The sequence below is a fragment of the Dasypus novemcinctus genome, chromosome 12 (assembly GCF_030445035.2).
Source record: "Dasypus novemcinctus isolate mDasNov1 chromosome 12, mDasNov1.1.hap2, whole genome shotgun sequence".
In the NCBI taxonomy this organism is placed as follows: Eukaryota; Metazoa; Chordata; class Mammalia; order Cingulata; family Dasypodidae; genus Dasypus; species Dasypus novemcinctus.
This window is the reverse complement of record NC_080684.1, coordinates 33,296,595-33,302,760: the sequence shown is the minus strand read 5'-3', so window position 1 is coordinate 33,302,760 and position 6,166 is coordinate 33,296,595.

Here is a 6,166-nt window from a genome sequence, read left to right as displayed (position 1 = left end):
TTTTTTTTTTTGTCTTTTTGTTGTTGTTGTTGTTGGTCTTATACTCTCCTCCAACTTTGCCTTTCCTGTTTTTTCCTTTCTTCCTGCAGAACTCCCTTTAGAATTTCTTGAAGGGGAGGTTTCTTGTTGGTATACTCTTTCAGTTTCTGTTTGTCTGCGAATATTTTGAACTCTCCATCATGTTTGAATGCTAGTTTAGCTGGATAGAGTATTCTTGGTTGGAAATTTTTTTCCTTTAGTACCTTGACTATATCATACCACTGTCTTCTTGCCTCCATGGTTTCAGAAGAGAAATCAGCACTTAATCTAATTGAGCTTCCCTTGTATGTGATGGTTTTCTTTTCTCTTGCTGCTTTTAGGATTTTCTCTTTGTCTTGAGCATTGGATAATTTGACAAGTATATGTCTTGGGGTGGGCCTGTTGGGGTTTATGACTTGTGGAGTGCGCTGTGCTTCTTGGATATGTACATCTGTCTCTTTCAGTAGATTTGGGAAGTTTTCAGCCATTATTTCCTGCAACACTCCTTCTGACCCCTTTCCCTTCTCTTCACCTTCTGGAATGCCTATAATACGTATGTTTGAGCGTTTTGCATTGTCATTCAGGTCCCTAAATCCTAATTGGATTTTCTCTATCTTCTTATTGACCCCTTCTACTATCTGTTTGATTTCTGATGTACTGTCTTCCACATCACTAATTCTCTGCTCTGTCTCTTCTAGTCTGCTGATATTTGCTGCAAGCGTATTTTTGATTTCTTGAACTGTGGTGTTCATTCCCATCATATCTGTTATGTTTTTGCGTATGTCTGCAATTTCCCCTCCAAGTGATGTCTTCATGTTGTTAACCTCTTTCATTACTGCATCAAATTTGTCGGTGATAAATGTTCTGAGATCTTTCATTGCTTGTGCCAAGTTTTGCTCCCCTTCGTGATTATTGGTTTGTTGATTGGATTCAGCCATGTTTTCCTGATTATTGGTTTGGTTTGTAGATTTTTGTTGCTTTCTGGTCATCTCTTTATTTTGACGAATTTAATCAGTTCCTTAGCTTCTTTGTCTGCTCTTGGAGGTTAATTAGTTGTTATTTTTGCATAGGTGTTATATCTTCTCTTTGTCACTTTTTTCTTCTTATTCTAGTTACTTGTTGTTGGTTAAGTTCACTTTAGAGGAAAGTATTAGTGTTGGGGAAAGGCAATTGTGTAAGCAAGGGAAAAGTGTAAAGTAGTATTGGTGATGTATGTTAACAAAGCAAGAATATGAGATCTGGGAGGATGGAGGTTAGATTCATGTAGATTGTATAGAGTTATAGCTGTAGGTAGAGTACCTTTTATGAAGTAGATGACTGAATATGGGAGGAATATGGTATGAACTACAAAGCTATTGTTTTCATGAGAGAGGGAAAAAGAAAAGAAAGGTAATAGTTTCAAGAGTGGATAACAGACAGAAAACAGAACAAAGGTATTAGAAATTAAGAGTTAGACACTTTGTGGATCAAAGAACGGGAGGTGGGGGGGTGGAATATAGGAGAGACAGTAGATGATAGTGGATATCAAGATGCAGGGGAAGGGGGATAGTGTAGGTAGCCTAAATCAGTTCACACAGAAATGAGGCAGTGGAGGATGGGAAAACCCAGCAAATGTGAGGTGTTCCCTGTAGCACCTATTGTATACTTGAATTAAAATAAAATAAGTGGAAGATGAGGGACAAGAGGGAAAGAGAAAACTGAAAAAAAAAAACTAATTATAATAAAGAAAAAAAGAAAGACAAGAAGAAAGGAAGAAAGAAAAAGAGGATGGGCAAACGGTGGGGAACGGATAGGGGGAAGAGAGATACAGGTATACACGTGTCACAATTGCAACACTATCTAAAACAACAACTTCCCCCCGCTTTGCCCTAAAACCCCCCGTCTGTCTGCCCAAATGGGTCTGCAAGCACCTCCCTTCCCACAAACCCCCAATAGGCCGCCCAGGGCCCACGAACTCCCCAGTACTGCAGATGCTCCAAATAAAAAAAAACAAAAAAAAAAAAAACAAAGAACAGAAACCCCTCCGCAGGCCCGGCTCCGCCTGCCGCTGCCCGCCGCGGAGGCCTGGACCGGCTCTGCCCGGCTCCTTACGCCGCCGCGGCCTGGCCTGGCTCCGCCCGGCTCCGCTGCTACAGCGGCCCAGCCGGCTCCCGCGTCCACCCCCCGCCACCCCGGCCTGGACCGGCCCCGCCCGGCTCCTTACGCCGCCGCGGCCCGACCTGGCTCCGCCTGGCTCCGCTAGCTACAGCGGCCCGGCCCAGCTCCGGCGTCCGCCTCTCGCCGCCGGGGCCTACACCGGCCCCGCCCGGCTCCTTACGCCACCGCGGCCCGGCCCGGCTACGCCTGGCTCCCCTCGCTACAGCGGCCCAGGCCCGGCTCCGGCGTCCGCCGCCGCGGCCTGAACCGGCCCCGCCCGGCTCCGCACGCCGCCGCGGCCCGGCTCGGCCCCGCCCGGCCCCACTCACTGCCGGTGCAGCCCGGCCCAGCTCCGGCGTCCGCCGCTGCGGCCCGGCCTGGCTCAGCCCCACCGAGCGGGGCTAGATGCCTCGTCTCCGCCTACCCAAGGAGGGAATCCTCTACAGGTAGCTGGGATCTCCATGTATATTTCACAGACGGATCCTCTCTGTTACCTTCCCTCCAAATCGATGTCCAGACACCTCCGGACCAGCAAAAATCCCGAAACAATCCGGTCCCAAAGAGTCTCCAACGCCGCCCAGCCGATTCCCTGCAGAAGACCCTAACAGGGATGTTCACTCAGCCGCCATCTTGCCCCCTCCCCCGACTTTAACAGTTTGGATACACTCAGGTCTTTTGGCACCTGCCTCTTGTCCTGGGCATGTGGGATAACTGTCAAATTACCCTGCTATGTCTACTTCCTCTCCAGGACTGGGTTTCCTTTTCTCCATTCCTTCCTTCTCTGGGAGTCCTAGGCTGGTTTCTTTATATTTTTATACAAATTTCCTGTCCCAGAGACTATGACTTGGTCTACTTCTCTCCTGTGCTCAGGGGTGCCTTTTCACTCCCAACTTTCACTGTTGAGTCCTCTGCCTTACAGCAATTCAACTCCCTTTTTATGCAGCTTTTCATCCTCTGGTAACTTATACTTTAGGGATCCCAACCATGGAGCCAGATGGGGCCAGTATTCCAAAATACTTGATTTTTGTTTATGTGCACCAGCAATTAGACACCAGGCTGCGAGTGTGCACAGCTTGCCAATAACTCGTTTCACTGTGAGTCATTCTGATTTCCAGGGGATCACTTGGTATACTCACACATGCCAATCACTAGGGCCCTGCCTTGGGACGTTGTGGCCTTGGGTCCCCATGTCTGAAGGTGCATGGGACTCTAAGTTGCTGCCATGGTGGCTCTGTGGGAAGTGACCACAGCGGGAAGTGACCACAACATGAGTTGCCCAGGCCAGAGCATTGCTACCGTGTCTTTTTTTTTAATGCCGCTATGAACATGTATGCAATTATCTGTTTGAGTCCCTGCTTCCAATTCTTTTGATTAAATTCCTAGAAGTGGGATTGCCAAGTCACATGGTAAGTCTATACTAATTTTTTGAGGAACTGCCAAACTGTTTTCCTTGGCAGTTTGCTGTGTGTCTCTTAAAACATGCAGGACCAAGTGTTGCGACTAGCAGGTCCATACACTCTATTTTTTTTTTTTTGGTGGTTTTTTTTTCCTTCGATTCAGTGTTTGTAGAGTCTTTCTCCAGTCTCTATCATCCTCCAGAGATCCAAGAGAGTTGAATCTGCCCTTTTATTTAGCTATCTCTAAGAGGAAACATTCCCAGGGGAGTCTTATGCTATCATCTTGATGTCATCCAAACTGAAACTCCCAATCTGGTTGGTGTATGCCCAGGAGACTTGAGTCTCTGGGCTGCCCATGTGCCCGCTGGGCCCTGAGCCTCGGTGGTGTTGCAGCACCTACTCTCCTGTTCATTGGACTTACCCAGATCAGCTGAGAGGGAGGTGAGGATAGACAACCACCACACCAAGAAACTTAGAGAGTCTACAGCTGCGGGCACTAGAGTCCATCCACCAGCCATGTGGGATCGAAGCGCCCTCTCAAGTGAGAGGTGGAGTGGGCACTGCCATCCCAGGGTCCTCAGGATGGAGGAATAAAATACGGATTAGAGTGAACTTACTGGTATTCTATTATAGCATTATTGTGACTCTAGCAATAGAAGAAATTATACCATTGATGTGGAGACAGTGGCCATGGGAGTTGCTGAAGGCAGGGAGAGGGAAAAGGAAGTGTGATAATGGGGGCATTTTCAAGACTTGGAGTTGTCCTGAACGATATTGCAGGGACAGATGCAGGATGTTATATATCCTGCCATAACCCACTGAATGGACTGGGACAGAGTGTAAACTACAATGCAAACTATAATCCATGCTGTGTAGCAGTGCTCCAAAATGTATTCATCAAATGCAATGAATGTACCACACTAATGAAAGAATTGTTGATGTGGGAAAAGTGGGGGAGGTGTGGAGTAGGGCATATGGGAACTTCCTATATATCTTTTTTATCCCCCTCCCCGCAGCTCTTTTTGTGCTGTCTGCTCTCTGCAACAATTCACAGTGTGCTCCTCCGTGTCTGAATTTATTTTTTTAATTTATTTCCCCTACCCACCCCCCTCACAGTCTGCTCCCTGTACCTGTTTTGCTGTGCGCGCTTCTGCACTTTTCCTTGCCTGTCTCCCTTTTTTGTTGCATCACCTTGCTGAGTCCACTCTCCTGGTGCTTGCAGGCTGGGCAGCACTCTGCACCATGCGGTCGAGCCTGCCTGCACAAGGAAACCCCAGGATGCGAACCCAGGGCCTCCCATATGGTAGACCAGAGCCCAAATAATTGAGCCACAGCTGCTTCCCTCTATATTTTTAATGTAACATTTTGTATGCTCGATGTAGCTTTAAAAAATAAATTAAAATGTATTTAAAAATAAATAAATCACAATGTAAAAAAAAAAAGAAACCCCCAATCTTTTAAAAGGGCTTTTAGGCAAACCTGCCCAAACTTTGCCCTGGAAAGCAACATTACCTTTATTGTCCTGGATAGTAAAAAAGTCTGCCCTCTGCTCTGGAGGGATACACTATCTCTATCTAACAAGGTTGTTTGCTATACAAATACCTTTGAAAAGATTATGTGAACAAAAGCTGCCAATTCTGCTCACAAGAGGTGCAAAAAGGTGAGAGATTCATGGGAAATTGTCTTCCAACACATTCATAGATAATAAAACTTTATGTTTAAGAGGACAAACAAGGAAGCAGACTTGGTCCAATGGATAGGGCATCCCCCTACCACATGGGAGGTCCATGGTTCAAACCCCAGACCTCCTTGACCCGTGTGGAGCTGGCCCATGCGCAGTACTGATGCATGGAAGGAGTGCCGTGCCACGCAGGGGTGTCCCCCGCATAGGGGAGCCCCACACGCAAGGAGTGTGCCCCGTAAGGAGAGCTGCCCAGTTCGAAAGAAAGTGCAGCCTGCCCAAGAATGGCACCGCACACACGGAGAGCTGACACCACAAGATGATGCAACAAAAAGAAACACAGATTCCCAGTGCCCTGATAAGGATAGAAGCAGTCACAGAAGAAAACACAGCAAGTGGGCACAGAGAGCAGACAACTGGGGTGGGAGGAGGGGAAGGGGAGGGAAATAAATAAAAAATAAATCTTAAAAAAAAAAAAAAAGAGGCCAAACACAAAAATTCAGGATAGCAGTTACCTTTGCTGAGACGTACCAGAACAAGATAGAGGAAGAACACAGCAACTGATACAAATTATTGATAATGTTCTAAATCTTGAGTCAGGTGATGTGTTCACTTATTAAATAAAAATTATTATATTTAATTACTTACATATATATAAGCTTTCCTGTATGTACCAAATATTATACTAAAATAAAGCAAAAATCCACTCAATGTCAACAACTATAACTTTGTTTTAAAAATGCAGGTATAGGAAGCAGATATGGCTCAAGCAGTTGAACGCCTACTTCCCAAACGGGAGGTCCTGGGTTTGGTTCCCAATGCCTCCTAAAAGCAAAAACAAACAACAAGCAAACAAACTAAAAAACCAACTCAGGGGAGCTGATATGGTTCAGCAGTTGTGTGACAGCTTCCCATGTACAAGTTCCCAGGTTCC